This window comes from Bactrocera oleae, chromosome 4 (assembly GCF_042242935.1).
Source record: "Bactrocera oleae isolate idBacOlea1 chromosome 4, idBacOlea1, whole genome shotgun sequence".
In the NCBI taxonomy this organism is placed as follows: Eukaryota; Metazoa; Arthropoda; class Insecta; order Diptera; family Tephritidae; genus Bactrocera; species Bactrocera oleae.
This window is the reverse complement of record NC_091538.1, coordinates 48,185,275-48,205,414: the sequence shown is the minus strand read 5'-3', so window position 1 is coordinate 48,205,414 and position 20,140 is coordinate 48,185,275. Positions and strand designations below refer to the sequence as shown.

Here is a 20,140-nt window from a genome sequence, read left to right as displayed (position 1 = left end):
AATTGATTATTACCTACACAACAATGTACTATTATGCAAATTTCGGATATGGAAAAGTAACTGACTTTTAATAATATTAATTAAAGTAGCTGCATTACCATAGAAATATCTTGAGACACGTGGCAAATCAGCTCTTCACACAATCAAACTTCATTATTGCTTTCTAATAATAACTACTTTGAATATTTTCCACAATTTCTTTCATTTCTTTCTAATCAGCGGAGGAATATTTTCCACGCTTGTGATTCGTTTCAAGCCTTGGTTGTAATGACAATAAATCCATCATTCTACCGTGTCTGTATTGTCAGCAGCAGTTGCAACAGTTCGTGGAGTGTGGCATTTGTAATTCAAATTAGCTATAACAAAGCTTTATCAATTGGCTAATCTCATGCTTTCTTTTTATTGTAACTGTGTATTTTCATAAGCATAACAAAGTAGAATGCCTGTATGGCACACATAAAGGTCACAGATGGCTTTGTGATGCCACCAAATGTCCATATAATTAATTGTATTCCATTAAAAAATTGAGGGAAGTGAAAGTGCATACATTTTTGATAAAATTTTAGTTGATATTAATTTTTAGAAAATTGACAGCTTTTCAGGGCAATATAGTTTATATATCAAACTAAGAAAATAATGAAAACATGCATTATAACTGATAATCAGTATAAAATAATCATTACAAAATATAAGTAGGTTTAATCATGTCCATCTGTATATACACGAACCGCTCATGTTGGACAACTATAACATATAGTTGCTATATAAACTGATCGATCACACTCTAGTCCCTATATAGAAAACTATCTTATTTGACAATGTATTTTCATGAAATTTGGGATGGATTATTGTTCAAAGCAACGGTGCAATCTCCGAAGAAACTGTTTAGATTGGTGTACGATAATCTCAAGCCCTTGTATGGAAAACTCTTTTATTTGTCACGGAAATGGGAACGGGCGTATATATTCGGTCATATTTAGTTTTTTTTCAAAAGGCTGACTTGATAAACGTTCTGATATTTGAAGTCATTTCAAAAATTTGAGCACACAGATCATAAAACCTCGAAACGTGAAACTAGTTGCTGCTGTATTTTCTCTCATATAAGCGTGTTGTTTTGTTCGATTACTTCTCACCAATTTCACTCACACGCATTATGTTTGTCTTTCTATCACTTTTTTGCTTACTCTTATCATTTAAGGCTATATTTTATAGTGATTTCGTAGAAGTTTATATTAATTTAAATATTTTATTGAATCACTCCTATTAATCTAAAGATATTTTTAAGCAAATATATTATTTATGAAAAACTTAGTGTTGTTGACTTCCGCAACCATTGCTCGATACTATTATTTAACCTAATGCAATATTCATAAACTCCAACTTAAATTTAAATCACATGTTTTTTTATTTTATTTTCTCATTTACACGATTTGTCAGTCACTAATTAGTCGATAACAACAACTTTAACATAATCGCTTAATTAGCAATTCAAATGTTGTTCATACAAAAATAAAAATAATAAATAAATAAAAATTATGGTCAACAACGATTTCGACATTTAATTTCATAAATGTCGATATTCGATTAAAAGGCAAAGGTAAATAATGTCTTACGAAAAAGGGCAGAAATTTAAATATGCGAACAAGTCTTGATAGCTGTTTGGCGCCCACTCAACTGGTGTCAACTTGTGATTTATACACATTTAAATGGTTGACACTACAAATAAGCACAGTACAATGCTACTTATTTGGCCAAAGGTAGCAAAGTATATATGAGGATTGTGAGTTTCTTCGGAAATCTGCTTTGCTTGATACAATATACAAAGAAATATATAATACGAGTATATGGCTCTATATATAGATGAGTATTTAAGCATTGGCATGGAGGTGTAAATTTCATTAATATATTTTCTTGCCTTTTATGCTTTACTACTATTTTTTTTTTGTATTTTTTTATATTTTTTTATATCTTTCATGGTTTTTTGTCGCCTGCTACTATTACAGTTGGCTTGCTTGTCGGCATAAAAGGCAGGGTTTTATGGTTGCTTTGATTTAAGCGCGCAGCTGCATTCGATTGCAAATGCTTTTATGTGATCTATTTGCCACTTCGGTACTGTGCCACCAATCACGAACGTAATTCAGAGTTGTGGTTAGCGCTCGTAAACGTAGACAATTGAAACGCTGCGTTGCTTTCGAGCAGCCTGCAGTTATTGCGCGCACATTCAAACAAATTGTTAACAATCATGGCAACACTCAACTAATCATTCGGCTGGTGAATACGAAATCAGAGCAGACAAACAGCAGGGAACTATACTGAAATGCAGTGACTCAATTTACGCTGCATAATTTTGATTTACTCATTTACTTTTTTGCAAGAGTGACTGCTGCGCATGCGCCAACGCCTTGAGAGTTGTGAAAGAAATAACACAAATATATACTCAGTTAAAATATACAACAATGCAAGTAGCCACTGTAGCGGAAAACTGCTAATGCTCTGTATACTCTTTGTATGTATGTGTGCGCATATTCCCCTGGTGCTAGTGAGATTTATGTTTGACATAAACAAGACAGTTAACTTTTTATGAGTGAAATAAAATGTTAGCAGCAAAACAGTTGCTAATTATTACAGAAAGGTGGAAGAAGTGCATATAAGCTTGATGTAAAAGCATACAATGTATGTGTTTTCAGTGCAGTTCAGTTAGTTATTACGTGAAGCATAGATTAAGGTTGATTTGTAATTATCTAGACTCAACTAGGGTTATCATCGTGCTCATGTAAAACATGAATAGTGTTTGAAATGGAAATTAAGTAGTAATTAAATTATTGTTACAACATAATTGGTGTATCAAATAACGGAAGCCTCGCTTTATGCAAATGCGTACAAGTCTCAACCATTTCATTATTTTTTATTATTATTATCTTTGGTAAAAGAATACTTACAAATCAAACTTTTTTAGTTGTTTGGTAACTGTATTGCAACTTCTTCATTATTTTTCTATAGAAAACAAGTGGGGTGAAAAGTTCATATCGCTTAAAAACCCCGCAGTGGCGCATATAGTTCCAAAAAATTAAATAAGTTTTCAGGAGACGGATTTGAAACCATCGACTCTCAGCTATTATATCCAATAGTTCATTTATGCTGAAAGCAAACGTAATATATTTAGAATTCCTGAAGTCTATTATCTCTTTTAGCAATGGGATAACATATTAATTTGTTTTCTGTTTTGGTTGATATGTGTTATTTACTTAATGTTGCATAGACATACTGCTCCAAAGCTCAGCCTCCTTTATGGAAGTGACTATCCACTACTCTGCTAGTAGGAATTCCTGACCTAAATTCACTGTTTGTGTAATCGAGGTTAGTTAAAGAAGGCCTAATCTCATAATCAGCAGCTCAACCTCGCTGTACTTATAGTGGGTCGGAGTTTTGCTGTGATTTTGCGGGATACGACTGCATTGCTGGGCTTTGTGGGAGCTTGGTGAGCGCAGGACAACTATCGGCATTTTGTGCGGTCTCAGAATTTTTCTGACCCAATAAAATGGCAAAAGAAACAGCGAGCTTTTCGAACTTAATCAGGTACAAAATCATACCAAATGTCAGTTGTAGAAGTTGCTACAAGGCGCTTTATGAACAAAATTTAATTTCAGGAGTACTTTTTCTGGCTTCTTGGGGATCAGCCATAGAAATTAAGGTTGAGCAGTTTGACTGTCAGGGTTGAAAACTCAATGCTTATAGAATATTAAAATGTCCATAACATTTACTTATGCATCTTTGTCTATCATAAAGATAACGAATAGAAGCCTTTTGATCGTTATGGCTTTTTAAGCACCAGCTTTATACTTTTTTTTACAAATCGAGCAGTGTAATCTCTCAATAAAGTATCTCGCTCCGGAATGCTCGTATAATCCTTGTTCTAATGCTGGAACGTAAACTAACCATTAATTTCTAATAGATTTCAAATACAAACGTGAACTCGGGTTAAGCTGGCAATGCGACCGAGAAAGGAGACCCACGATGAACTAAACACAACGTTTTCATTCCCTAGTAGAGAAGATTGGTGTAATAGCTCTGAGATCAACAGTTCCAACGGCGAAATCTATATATTTGCTGACGGATCAAAGGTTGAAACAACAGGAACAGAAGCGGGCTCCTTCTGTAGTAATCCATACACACACGTGTATGTCAGTGAATAAAATTTAGTCTTTCAAGCCAAAATTGTGGGTATACTTGTAACAGCAGGTGCCAAGTAGGCTTCTGCTCTAACCAGCAAGTCCACAAACATTCTTGCAGCCTTTGTTGTACACTATTCAAGTAATATCAAATCTATAACTGCCTAGACAATAACAATCAATTTCTATCCGCTGCTAACCCACTTCTTAAACATTTTCCCTCTGTAATTATACAATTAACATTTCTTCTTGCAATTAAACGCTTAATGCCGACCATAGAAATTAGCTAAGTCATCACCAAATTAGCTTTTAATAAGCAGCGGTTAAGCAAGCGCACATTTCAAGCGCCAAACACTGTGGTGTTATTATTTTTTCAACAACAAAAAAACGTTAACCCACAGAACCAGCAACAATACTAGAGCATTTATGTAGGGCTCCCGAGTTGTTCACGCTTACTTGACTGCCAACAATGGGCGCTAAAGACAACACACAAGCGTTTGCACAATGAAATTAGCTAACATTTGTTGTGTGGTTGCCACAACCACGAACAACAACAACAATTTGCATTTACGTCTTATAACATCGCTTTGTTTTGTTATTCGCTGCTCGCTTTGGCTAATTTGCAAAATGCGTTGTTAATAAATCATAAAACAAAACGGAGCGGCACACACACATATATACATACATGATTAAATATATACACACATACACACTTACACTCGTGTAAGCAAATATCATAAATGCCAAGTACATCTGTCAAATTAGTGCAAATGAGCAGAGCAGTTAAGCGTATTCAGGTGAGACAAGAGGGCAAATCTATAAATTTATGTGTGTATTTTAATGAGGCAGTGTTAAAAAGCAGAATCAGATCCACAGACATATTTTTGTATTATATACATATTTTCTTTATATTCTCAAACAGCATTTAGTCAAAGCGTTGAGGCGGTCATTCAGTTAGTTAGTTACTTAACAGAAGGGACAGCTGGTGTCTCGGCGCTCGCTGTCATTCTCAAGACACACTCAGAAGACAGGTTCACAGCGTAGAAAAAAGAACTGATACAAACAATTAAGTTCTCTTTTGCTTTATACTTTCATTCTTCAACTACACTTCTTGCCCCGGCTGTCACTTGTCACAATTTTATCTTAATTTGTCTATTTTTTCTTGCCCGTTGAAGAGTTTTTGTCTTTTATTTTGCCATTAGTGTCTCTTTTGAGTTATTAACGGTTCACTGTATGCAAATTAATTTTCCAAAAAAAAAAGCTCGCCTTTGCTTTAAAACTACAGCCAACTAATTGAAACGTCAAAAGTCGGACTAAATTCATTGGCGGAGTGCACAAAAGTCATATACTTTTTAGTTGATGTGAAGTTTTGTGATTATTGCCATAAATATATATATATATATATATATAATCGTATATATATACAGATATATACATATAAATTAAATGAAATAAACTTAACTGCCAGTAAATTTTATCTTAATTAATGTGAGAAATTTTGATAAAAACTTGTACGAATGAGCTTACGAATAATAGAGGTCATATTTTTTATTTTGATATTTAATTCATAACTATATTTTTTTAAATATAATTTATGCAACATTGAACTTTCAAAAATGCACCATTGTAATAATATATGCCTTGAGAAAAATTATATTACTTTTGATATATTGTTAAATATGGTAAAATATATATAGATATATACAAGTATAAAAAATGGAAAATATTATTTTTTTAAGTAGAGGTTGCTACATAAATTTAATTAAATAATTGTAAATCAAAAATAGAGTAAGAGTGAACCAAAAAATTTTTTTAAAGAGTATTAAACTAACTATTTTTTATATAAAATTTCACATAATTTTATTTAAAATAATTAAACTTAAAAATATGTATCTAAGTAGACAATACAATGTGTGTACTGATCTTTAAATTATTTCAGAGGATGCAATTGCAGCATAAATTAGAAAGAGGTTGTCACGCTTAACTAATTTTTTTATAAATATTACTTTGAAATATGCTTTCAGTTCAGTAATAATATTAATGAGGTATGACTTAGAACTGTATTAATAAAAAAAAAAACAATATTTGTATGGCGTTGCCACCTAACTAAATTTATATTTTATTTTTAATATGAAATAAAATTTTTTAATAAAAATGGTGACTTGCAGTTATTAATTTTAATCCCACTAATAAGTATGGGATGATAACACTTTGAAAGAGATAATTGCCTGCACTCAGAGTATGAAGGTTTTAGGGTCGGAGCGTTATCTTCTCTAGGTTGTCTGTAAATTAACGTATTTTCCCCTTTTAACTTTGAAAGTCACTAAGTCTAAGCCTAAGTCTTGGTGATGTAGTATTATTGTTGTAAAAATCCAACTTAAATACAATTCGCCAACACCAGCGACTTTGTTAAAACCATTATCAAGCCAATTACCTCACGACAGTCTTTTTAAAATTTCAGTAACATATGATTGACTCAGTGGACTGTTTAGGTTTTTTTTTTGTTTTTATTATTTTACCGGAACTTTATTTGAAGTGACTTAAACATTCAATTTTTTATTACCTTCGTAAGTACAAATAATCTCAAGCTCAAAAGTATATAATAAGCATATATATATATATACATATATAATATATAAGCGTGATTGGAAAAGTACTAGCCGACAGAAAAGTGAATCCGGATGGCTGTAACCACTTTGTTTTAATGAATAAATTTGAAACTCACTGTATATAACATTAAGGAATTCATTTTACATAACAAATTTTTCAAAATAAAATTAACACTTAGTTCTAGAAATATTATAAATCAACTACACTATTTTAATAGCAATTTTCTATTTCATTTTATTGCAAATGTCTTGAATAAAAATTTACAACTATGGCTTGGTTTTCCATTATATACTATTTAAACTTTATCGCATGCAATAAAATTTATTAACACGTGTTTTCTGTAGCTAATATATTGCTTTTAGATAATAATAAAAGTCTAAGAATTTTTACTCCAACGCGAGTTTGTGTCTTAAGTCTTTTATTGTACACACCGCATGCCTGAAGTGTTAATTGATTTGCCAGCTGTGTGATGGCTTTAAAGTAGCATATATTATGTCCGTTTTTTTGAAAGGACATTAAAATAGTGAAGGAATGCGTGAATTATTTTTAAAAGAAATATATTGAGAGAGCATTGAAATTAATATAATGGCATGTGCTAAAACATGTTATAAATATAAGCTCGTATACTAGTGTTCGACCTGTGACGTTAATAAAAATATATTTGTTGTTTTTGTTTTGCATTTCTGTCATTGCAGTCAAGTCATTGTCAGTCAGTCATTGAATTGTTTGCATAATGCCGAATCAGTGTACCTTATATTATCATATGAAAAAGACATCTTGGTGGTTTATTTTTCCACTGCGGAATTTAAAGTTAGATCCGCTTGTTATTCAGCTATAAATTTTATTTTTTATATATATTTTAGGTATTATATTTTATTTAAAAAAAATGAAATACATATATTTTTTGCTTTGTATACGCATTTTAAAGGCTTACCTAGTATTATTGTTTTATATTAATAAATAAATACGAGGTCCTACCAAATAATTTTAGTATGAAAAATTTAAGAAAGGAGATATGTATAAAATTATTTATAAAATAAAAGTGAGAGTGTAAAAATATTTTCTTCGATGAAGTTTTAAATATATTTAACTCTAAAAGAATTAACACCAGTTTTTTTAATTTTAAAAGACCTCATAACTTATCTGTTACTGCATATTCTTTCAACTAACACAATAATACAAATAATTTTCGCTGTTGAAAAGTAAAATTTTATTCTTTGAAAATAAACATACAATAAGCCATCTTAAAGCCGCCAAACTTGGTTAATAGCGAATCGAAAAAATAACTGGTATAAATTTACGTAGACAGGTATAAGGAAGTTGATATATATGTATAATCGTTGGAAGGAAAAAGCGGTCACCAGAGCAGTAGAGCAATAAAGATAGGTTATATATTGCTATAGGACCTAGATTTTTAATGAACTTTAAATTTTTTATTTTTTATTTAAATCAAGTGTTTTTTTGGCTTCAAATATGTACCTTTTAATAAAAGAGCAGAGCTCAAATAAAGCCAAAAAGGTAGTAGTGAATCAAGTATGGTTGGCAAACAAATTTTTTTGATTGACTAAAAATTTATTCCACAAAAAATATTAACAAGGCAGTCTTATATTTCGATTTATTATAAATTGATAAGAATAATCTCACAATCTTCAAGAAATTCGCACTCTAGATAAGGTTCCAATTTTATTGTTTTTATATTGTTTGTATTGAGCTGTAGTTGTTATTTATAATTACTAATCTTACTATTATTATTAATATTGTATTTTGTTTTTACCATTATTATTTTTTCTTTACTTACTTGTAAAAAACTTTCGAAATATTTTAAATTTTATTTTTTTTTAATTTTAATTTTTTTTTCTAATTTTTATTTTATTATACATTTAGATATTTCATATATTTTTATTTACTGACATACATATTTCTTTAATCGTTCTATTTACAAATAATTTGTACTATCATCATTTATTAAACCACCTCATTTGTGCATTTCACTTTGGGAAAATTCTGCCGAATTCAGGTCACAACTAAATCGCACATTTTACCCACTCATGTCGAGAACTCCACCACGAGCTTCGAGAACAAAAGAAAACTGCAGACACGAAGATGCGCCTGCGCAGTAGATTTTCACATCCAACATAGTGTCATTGAAATGACAGCAGCAGAAACAAAAACAAACAGCAAAAGCATGCCATAACAGTAACATAAACGGTTATTGACCCACAAACATAGATGCAATTGCAACAGCAATAAAACTAAGAGCAAATGTTGCTGTCATTTAGACCACACACATATATGTACAGATGCATTTAAACATGAATGTGTGTGTGTGCGCTAATTATACAACAGCGATTAACAGTTGTATGAGTGCGTCGTCAAGGTGTGAATAGCCATTTAAGTCAGCAATTAGTCGTTTAATGATTGGCTAAATATTTTATTCCTCTTTTTTCATGTGTGCATGTGAGTCTGTGTGGGAATGTGTGAGCAAAACAAAAGTGTGGTTCACTTTAATGAGGTATCGTGTAATATTTACGGTGCTGCAGCAGGAGTAAAAAAGTTTAAAAAAATTTATCAAACAATTAGGTGTTATTTCAAAAAAATTAATTAATTAAAATAATATAAATACAATAAAATTAAGATATATATAAATTTATATAAATATTTTTTTTTTATTTATTAATTACTTTTTTTTTTGTTTAAAAATATGTATTAGCACGCAATCCTAGGAATACCAATGCACCTTATGTGCTTCTATCAAATATGAATTTACCACTTGCGTGTTGTGGTATACCTCACGAAACACTCGCGAGCGTTTGCCCAATAAATTAGTCAAACTGATAAGATAATTAAAATGTAAATTTTTTCCAACTACATAAGTGCGCTGGACTTACGTAGTACAAAAGACCATAGCAGCTGCTTTCCTCATTGCTTCAGCTTACACAAGAACTTTTTTAGCCGCTTCCCTATTACGTTTTTCCTGCTGGACAACACCAATTAGTGGCAATCGTTCGCTAGGAATGTTGTGTTCGGCGCGAAATTGACTGAAGGAATTCTGCTTTGCCGCTAGCACATATGTACATAACAGGTTTGCGCATAAAAATGTAAAACGCAAAACAAAAGACTAAAGCGACAAACTCGGCTGAATTCATTAAAATACACTTGTAACTAATAAAGCATAGAAGGAAGGCATTCACCACATTCCATTTACGTGTGTGCCAACAAATTGTTTTTCATTCCATTGACAGTACTCATTAGGCTGGCATTTGTGTGAAATCGGATTTAACTCAAATAAACACAAAATAAAAGCATGGCAATTAAATTTGATTTATTTTCGTTTAGAATTTTGGTTGTATGGATGAATTCAGAAATTGTTTTAAAGAAGAAGCATTGAAAATGCTTTTCAATGAAAAAGTGTTCGATGAACACATATTTAATCTCTAGCTGGTTACATTTCTCCAATAAGTCAAGAGTAAATACATATTTAATTATCAAGAATAATTTATACAATTTCATGGTCTTCAAAACTGGTAAGAAAAATTACAAAAAACAAAAGTTTTGCTTTATAACGAAATATCATAATAGAATGGATATTCAACTTCTGAATCTATGTACTTTAAATGACAGTTTTGAGTTCGTTATCCTCACATTAATGTTTTCTTAATTCCGGCAATCTTTAAAATTATCATACTTGGTAAAGTGTTTAGCTTCAGTCAAATAGAACCCATATACCATAGTGTTAAAAATGTCGAGATACAATAATTGTAAGGACAAGGTAAGGCCGTAAATCCTTATTTAACAAAGTTCTTTTTTAAATTATTTTTTTAGTTTATTGTGCAAATATCCTCTAATAAGGTTTTATCTTAACTGCTAAGGGTTGTTTCAAATCATTTCCTATTTTGCCCAAATTAAATCTATTCGACCTACCAGCCTTTGCTATGAATAAGTCCTTGAAAAATATAAGGACTTTGCTCAAAATACATACAAAAGAAATGAAATGGTGTAAATTATATAAGTCAAGTACTCGTCCATAGCTTTCTGTTGCGTACTGGTCGACAAATTTTTGTTTTAATATTCTGTACATATATTTCTGATAAAATTCAATTAAACTGATTATATTGTATATTTATTTTAAAAATTTCAATTATATCTCGATTAAGCCGGTGTTTAGATCTGGTTCTAGAGACTTTAGTTCGACGATTTTCTCTCAATACCAAGCAAATGATAGGTCCTCCGATTTTCACATTTATTTAATCAAGATTTTTTATATTATTAAAATAATTAAAAATATTTGTAGTACGCGAAATTGTAAAAAAATATTGTGATCATCATTATTTTTCATTATTGGTTCCATATGTATGTAAGAAATGAAAATTCTTCCTGTTGGATCAATTAAATACGAGTAGTAACCAATAAAGATGCAGTAGAACTGCATTTCAGCATGAATTTGTGGGCTAAGCTCATTTTCTAGTGTGACTATGACATTACTTGTCATTTACTCAAAGCCAAGGATATGAAAAGTTGAAATAAGACAGATCTTGTAAGGAAGAAGGGTTTACTAATATTTCTGATAGAACGTTTGTGAATTTTCTTTACGTAGAAATTATTTTAAATTGATAATTTTAATGATTATTTCAAAGGTCGGAACTTGTCTTAATCCTTTTGGTCCAAAAAGAGTTATTAGAGAAGAAAAAGCCATGCAATAATATTTCAACAACTTAGTATAAATAATACAGATGTATATAGAAGACAATTAAAATTAAATAAAAAAAACTGGTAGCCTTCTATATACCATATGTAAATCCACAGGAAACTGCCATTGTCATTTTATTCATTAATTTTCCGCTTTCCTAACCAACCATTGACTACTCTTAGGTAAGAGAAGCACTACATTTATGCATCTGTAATTATTTTCTTTGAAGCTGCAACATGAAGGAGCATAAGCGATTTTCGTCTAGTAAATTGTAGTGGCACCAAAATGAATATGCGCGCTTGCTTGGCGATTTATGTATGTAAATATAGATATATTGTATATGTAAGTGTGTGTGCAAAAGTTTGCGCAGCGCCAGCGGTGAAAGAGCCACGCCAGCCACACCAACACTGAGGTTGCCACATTTCTGAAAGTCAACGCTATTATTGTTGTTGGCTTGCGGGTTGCTTGTTGCATTTCCCTCTACAAATGCGGCATAAATACTTCACAGCTGCGGTGTGAGATGCGCCAGCTAACGCTTTTGGTGCCGCTATGATTTGATTTGCTTTTGCTAAAAGCGCGTAATTAACCTGATTTTTCTTAAAAAAGAAAGAAAGAGAGTGGAAAAAGCAAAAAATTGCTATCTCATCGTTTGAATAAAGCGCTGCATAACAACAATATGGCATGGCTATAAATAAAACAACAACTCTATCAGTCAGCGGACGGCCTATGTGGCAAGTACACACATACTTGCAACCAGAAATTTAATTAAAAAATACTAGCAACCAATAGTGGAAGCTAGTAGCAGCGGTGGTGAGCATAGTAGCGGCCAAGACAATAACAATAACAATAGCTTTACTTCCAGTTAGTGGCTTCGCAAGCAGGCGTTTTAATTGCAATTGGCAATTGTGCGCACGGAGAGTGGTGGAAGACGAATACGGCGACAACTGATTGCCTTTTACGCCAACTGGTTTGCCGGTTATTGATTTGGCGCAAATGGCAAAATATTTCGCACTCTCACTTGTCGCACTAGAAAGTTTACGCATCGATATGGTACTGAATATCGAGCGATGCAGCTTGACACAATATTGAAAGTTTAGGAATTTATTATTTAGCGCTATAAATACGTTGACAAACTGCAGAAAATTTTATTACCAACGTCAATAAAAAATACCGTGGATAAGTGATCACAAGTGACACGAGATAGTTCATACCCTAGTAGCTACAATCGATGCGCTTGTTCGTGGTTTTCAAGCGCTCTGCTCAAAATTTTTGAGGGAAACTATTTACAGCATTCACCGATAAAAAAAACTACATACAAACTTCCTCGGATTTTTTAAGGGAATGAAAAATAATAGGCCACTTCTGTAAATATTCGAAAACCAATGTATATAATAACTTCATAGAACATACTTGAAATAAGGGATCAGATCATTCCATATACACAAAAAGAATAAAGCTGCTGTTAATCACATGCCATTTGGTGGTTAATTGCAGACTTATCGCAGACTTATCTCAAACTTGTCGCGTTATGTAAACTTAAAAAGTGTTTCTGTAATAATATCCTACTAGAATATGGTGGTATTGTGAAAAATGGTTTGTATGATCCGATTCCAAAATTTCAAGGGTAAGGATATTAGAGGCTACGGCCCAATCGCGTCGAAGATGATAAAACTGTCCATAATGCCCATTCGTCCATCCGTCCAAGCTATAACTTGAGTTAAAATTCAGATATCTTGATGAAACTTGGTACACATGTTTCTTGGCACCATATGAAGTTTGGTATTGATGATGGATGGAAATGTCATTATATGAAAATATATTATATTTGGGTGCAGTGAATTGCACATGGAAAGGGTATACTAGTTTAAAAACTACTAAATAAATGCATCGGAATAATTACATTTCACATCCTATATGAGACAGAGTTTTATAAGAGCCGGTGACAAAGTTCGACAACCTGCGTGGCATTTCAACCAAATTAGCTGCAATTCATTATGCCAACAATATACTACGGTGTGAGTATGACCGAAATCGAACAACAACCACACCTATTTCACATATATAGCAATTTTAAACTCTATCTCATTCTTTTATTTTACAGAAAATTCATTCGACAGTCAATGATATTATCGAAATAAAACTTTGCACAACTGGTGCCTTGAAGGTATCCGATCTCACGTCATGAAATTGTCAAAATCGATAAGATATCAAATATGTAGACCCCTGTGCCTAGGGCTGCCTTATTATTTAGTATTGTAAATTTGAGATAATCTCTTAATAATGACAGTGTAACCTTGTAAGGTCTACAATCCCTATTTTATTGTGCTAAATTCTATAGACCTATTTTTCTGTGAAATGAAACCATTTTGTAAGGTATTTCATTAAAAATTAAATAAAGTGAAACTAGACCAATCTGAAAGCAGATTCTCTTTTTTGAAGGCAATAAATAATTTTGAAAAATGAACCTGTTTCTTCGATTTTAGCAATGACACATATCTCATATGTTATCTATATATAGTACATATGTATATTTATATACATTTATTAACTCGCTTCTATAAAAGTGAAACTAAAATTTTCTCCTAAAAGCATTTTAATTGAAGGTTAAAATATTAAAGCACTTTTTTTCTTTAACGATGCACACACTTGTACAATTAAGTGATTAATATCCCCTCCAATTACAGACATCAGCTTAAGCTACTGGAATTACCACCACCCGTCGTACAAGTAATCAAAGCTTAAGCTGCATTTAAGCGTTAAAACGTAGCAATTAAATGCAGTGTTTGTTGCTGTTGATGTTGCTTTTGAAGCGTGCACATTTTATCAACTGGAAATTAGTAAATTAAGCGATTGGCTATGCTGGGCGATAAATTAAAGGCTTGTGAAAAAACCAGTTGACAAATTAAGTTTTTCACTCGAAAAAGTTTTGCACAAAACGAGCATGAAAAAATATGAAAAAACGCTTATGACTGTGCGTGTGGCAGCGTGACAGTGAGCTACACACAAGCGGCCATGGCTAAGCAATGTGCCACCAACGCGCACAAGCCTTGTTTAATAAGTTAATACCGTTATAAACATGTGTAATTTATATGCGTGCAAGGTTTATGGCGATATAAGCGACAATTTGTAAACATGTTTAAGTGATTTTACAAATTTTTGCCGACATGCTAATAATATTTTTAGTTTCTTTATTTTTTTTCAGCTCTTCAGTTTTAATTTAGGCGTGCGTTTTCAATACAGTTTACTTGCATTGCGTGCGCGTTATCGCAATTGCAACTAGCAGGTGTTTAATTACGGTTTAACGCTGTCCGGTTTTAGTTTTTTATCAAGTAAAAACAAATTTGCAATAATTTGTCTAAAATATTTTAAATTTTTTTTTAAAAGGATTTTAAAGATTTTATTATGTTGTCTGTTATATATGCGATTGCAATATACCATAAATGCCCTCAAAAAATATTAAAAAATTATCTTTGAGATTGCTATACAATGCTGCACCACATGACATCATAACGGCGCATATTGTTCTTTACGGTTATTGCTTTTGTAAATGTAATCTCATTTTCTCATGCACAACATTTGTTGCAGTTTTATGGTTATTGCTATGACTGTAGTTATTAGCACGTTTTTGTTTTGTTTTTGTAAATTTCCGTATTAAAATATGTCACCATAAGCCAGACATTGGCGCAGATTACTTGAAAATTAAGCGCTTCCCACACCTAAATGCAACCAGACGGCATTGAGACAAAAGACTTAAGACACAAACTTGGTGGGTGTGATTGCTAATCTATTGGCATATTGAAAGTGGAAAAGTGAACACAATAATTAAAAAATTTTAAATACTAGGTTAATGAAGGATTGGCGTTTTGAAATATAAATAGTTTGGTTCAAAAAACTTAAAAAATTGTGGTAATTTCTAGTGGAAGATTTAAAGATTTAAGAATATGTAGGGTTTTGTTTACTAATTCAAACTACAAATACTAACTATTTTTTGAGTTTTATGGTATCTATAACGATAATATAACGTACATATTTTGAATATAAGTTTGGTTACGTAGCAAAAAGTAAGTCTGGCCATAGTTTTTAGGAGGAATGGGTGTAATATTGAAGTTTTAAACTTAGTTTCATTGATTCAAAATTAAAATAATTTAAAGGCGATTGTAAATATTTTTAGTAAAAAATAGTGAAGTAAATAACTCAAAAATATGACTCTGATTTCAAAAGTTTGTTGAAATATCAATTAAACTCTTATGCAAGCTATTTGAATATAGTTTTACTTCTAATTTTTATATGTTGTTGGTAATTAAGGTCATACCTTGAAATATATTATTTCAATATAGCATGTTAATAATACAAGTATGTAATATCACATTTTTAATGCTCATGGTTTCTTTTAATGTTTTCAAATATAATTACCAAATAAATATATTTCAAAGGTGGCCTTGCACACACTGGGTATGTAAGAAAAACAATATTATACGAGTATTAAAAACATTTACTTTGTATGTCAATATGCATATATTGTTAAACTATCGTAAATATTGGATTTCATACGTATATTACGTAACTACATACAAATATATATTTATTATGCATAAACCACACCAAAAATTATTGCTTCGCTTTAACTACTGTGTACTATTAACTAGTTAAACACCAAACAGCAGCACACTTAACTTAATTTCAATTTTGTGCAAATAACAAATACCTTCCACTAGTATTTCAAAAAGTTGAGCTGTAGGAATTTTTTTCGGATAAAAAGTAATAAATAAGCTAGAAAATATATTAAATGTAGACATTTACGACCTTTTACATTATCATACCCAGTTTTTGCGTCTGTGTCATGAGTAATAAAATTAGTTAATAATAATAATAATATGATGGTTAATTAAACCTGAGCATGGCTCATCGAATTTTAGAATTTTGTATTATGAATAAATAATTATGGAAAAATTTATAGATATAGTATTTAGCTAAACTTAATTTACTACTATGCAGCTTAATATATTTGGTTTTAAGGGTCTTTGATTTTACATCGACCAAAGGTATGCTTCTTTACATAGAATTTTGCGCACTATACTTGAACAACAATTTAAGAACTAAGTTAAGAACATTGGTCTGTCAACTTAAACAATATTTCGTACTATATAGCTATCAAAAAGAATTTATATTACATTGGATTTACCGTTAGTTTTGTAAAAGTTTGACAAAGTATAGGAAAGTATGGTATATTTCTGAAGTATATTTAAAGATTTGCGTTTTTCTAATTTTAGTAATATATTAATTTATTTTATAATAGTTTTGGAATCAGTTAATTTTTTTTCAAGCTATCCATGGAGATTGCTTTTTCATACGAATAATTTTCATTCATTGACGAGATATCTTTCCGAATTCGGCACGGATTATTATCTAAGATAACGGTACAGTATCCGAAGAAATAGTTCAAATCGAACCACTGCCATACAAACTGACCGATCAAAATCAAGTTCATGTATGGAATCATAAAATAATATACAACAAAATTTTTCTAGCAAGAATATTACGATTTTGTTCACAACTTTTATATGTTATATAATTCGACAAAAAAAAAATTTTGCAGTAAAATAAAATTTTGTGTGAATAATTTTCTCTTAATCAACAACAGTTAATGACATTCTTGAGAAAATAATTCCGCAGAAATATTTTGGAAATTTTTTAGACTCAATTACCCATTTTAGAAAAATTTTCTTAAAAGCATGTATTAACTTAAACTTAAAGAATTAAAAATTTCAATTGTTATAATATTACTCAAAATTTAAGCATACGAATGCCAAGAAATTAAAATTAATTTTCAAAACTTCAAAATAATAATTAACCTAAAAAATTTTTTTAAATTCCTACTGGGTCATGCACCAGCGCGCATCCATCAAGATATCAAATAGACATAAAACAAACAACACCAGCGCACACACAATATTTACCATAAATCTAATCATATATGTATGGACACATGCTATTTGATATCAAAGGCTGAACAACGCGACAATATAAAGAAATAACCCACTGAAAAATATTCAATTGTAAGCGCGTCAAGGCTCATATAAATGACGACACCCCATGCATTTTGATGCCAAATGCGTAGAGGAGATCGAACAAATAATCACGGCAAATAAGAAATAAATGGCGAAAAAATTAAAAGCCCATAAAAAATTACAGAAATTGTGAATGTGCATCGTTGACACATAGAATACCAAATGAAGGCATTTGGTGGCAGCGACCACTGGGTCGCACGCTCGTAAGCTACGCCTAAAGTCACAACAAGCTGAGCTGGGCGAAGACAGCCTTTATGCATAATTTTTCTTTGATTTTATTTTTTCTCTATAATTTTGTTTACAACAATATGTGTTTGCATAATTTTTCGATGCTTTTGTTGCGCTGCGTAAACACACACACACACACGCATGTAATATGTAAGGTGTCTCTCAGTGTGTGTGGAATTCAATTGAAGCAAACGTTTTGTGGCGCGCGCGATCGAAATCAGAAAACGGTCGCTGCTCGTCGGCCCGCTAACAGCGAGTACTTGATAATGTGACAACAATTCACGGTAAATATACACAAATTTATATATATAGGAAGATGTAGTTGTGTTGCACAACAACACTTCGGTACACGCACCTTTAACACTTTGCCAAAATGGGGAATGCATACAGCTTGTCTGCAGCGTCAAGCCAGCGACAACAACAATGTGTCTGCCACAAATTGCTGTGGAATCGATGAGTTTCTCGTTGTTGTTTTTGTTGTTCTATGTTGCTTTGTATCGCCTGTTTTTTGGCGCTTTACAATCACACTCATTACTATTTCCGTGTTGTCGTTGCTTTTGCTGTAGTTGTTGCTGTTCGGCTATGTTGTTATTATGGCTTTTATACGCTGTAATCGTTTTATCCCTCGTAGTTAATACGAAGCTGTTGTCGAAGAATTTCTTGCGGAGGTTTGATTTTTATTTATTTATGTTTTGTTAACTGCTGTTGTTGCTGTTGTAGCATATTTTCACAAGTCACTTTTTATGTTGTATTTTTTGTTGCACATTTTTGGTGCTGAAAAAAATTTTGTGCACATATTTTTACTAAGTTTAGCGGAATTGTGCCTAGCGGATTTTATACTCTTTATAATATTTTAATTTTTTCTGCGTTATGGATGAAAATTAAATTAGTGGAATAACAGAGATATATAACCAAAAATCTTTATTAATTTTTGGAAGATTTAATATATTTTTTATAAATATTTCTCAATATTATATTTTTTTAGATTTAAATTTTTTTTGTTGAATTTATAATGTAGTTCAAAGAATAGAACTTTTTTCAATATATTTTTTCTATAAACCTTGCTGTTCTATTCAACAATAGTTAGTTTTAATTAATTTAATATAACTTTTAATAATTTACGTTTTTTTATAATTTTTTCATAATAAAAAATAATTATATTATAAATTTTCTAAAAAATTATTTAAAATTACTTAAATTTAAACAAAATAATAGATGGATCGATAGTAAATTAATTAAAAAATGGTTTTTATATTGCTAATAAACAAATGTTTTACCAAGTAATTTTTTTTAATTTTTTTCTTTTTTAGGTTTGTTCTCAATTTACTAATGTTTTTTTTTTAAATATATTTTTTAAAATACACAGTAATTAAAAGACCAACTTTCAAAAAAATGTATTCGAATTATCTAAATAGTAATACCACTAATTTTATTTTATTTTTCATAACTTTATCCAAAATACAAAATAATTAAATTGCCAAACAATAAACAATTAATTGCAATTATTTAAATATAAAAAGCCTAAAGAAAAAATAAATTAATTAAAGTACTAAGAAATGCTTTTCATATTTTTTAATAAAAACAAAAGTTTGACCAAGTTATTTTTTTCATTTTCTTTGGCTTTATTTCAAATTTACCAATTTAGTTATTTGTTTAATATTTTTTTTCAAAATACACAGTAATTAAATTACCAAGTTTTCTAAATTATATTATCAATATTATTATTATTATTATTATTATTATTAATATTATTTAAATATAAAAAAAAAAATTAATTAAAAAATGAAAACCATCTTTTAATAAAAACGTTTGACCAATTATTTTCTTTCATTGATTTTTTTTGGCTTGTGCTGTATTTTCAATTCCACAAGGAGTAAGCAAGTAAGATATTCTTCTTGTAGCTTAGGTTTGTTTATGTATTTTTTCTTTATCAAATTTTAATAACTTTTCTCTTCTTTTTCTTTTTTCTTATTTTACAAAATTTTTTATTCTTTATTTATTTTATTTTTTTATTTATTTTTTATATAACCACTTCGCTACTTTCGCTCTTGGGCTGTTTAAATATTTTTAGCTTTTTATTCAATTTATTAATATTAATTTTTCCACATTTTGATTGACTATTACTTAGTACCTTTCCTTTTTATATTTTTACAGCTCATCTGGGCAAAGTTCCAATTTTTTTCATCGAAATTCTAATTTTTCTATATTATGACATATATAACTTCTTTAATCCATACAATGGCAGTAAGTATTGTTATTCTGTTGCTAAAATGTAAAAGTAGCGTGCTCAATGCGTGTTGTTTTAAAAACTATTTTATAGTCCTCAGGCTTTGTAGTAGTGACTGATAAATATGCGTGAAACACGGCAGATTCGAATG

General features: G+C 30.5%; 1 protein-coding gene across 2 annotated transcripts in view; it reads right to left on the bottom strand.

Moving 5' to 3' along the window:
• Window positions 1–20,140, bottom strand: part of pk (prickle) — a 232,882-nt gene that overhangs the window by 90,372 nt on the left and 122,370 nt on the right. Inside the window, exon 1 of one of the 2 annotated variants that reach the window (XM_036362891.2) lies at window positions 18,118–18,619. The exons of the other annotated variant lie outside the window; for it this stretch is intronic. The gene's annotated coding sequence lies outside the window, so the exon portion shown is untranslated. Of the gene's footprint in view, window positions 1–18,117; window positions 18,620–20,140 lie in introns of those variants that run through there. 2 annotated transcript variants of the gene reach the window in all.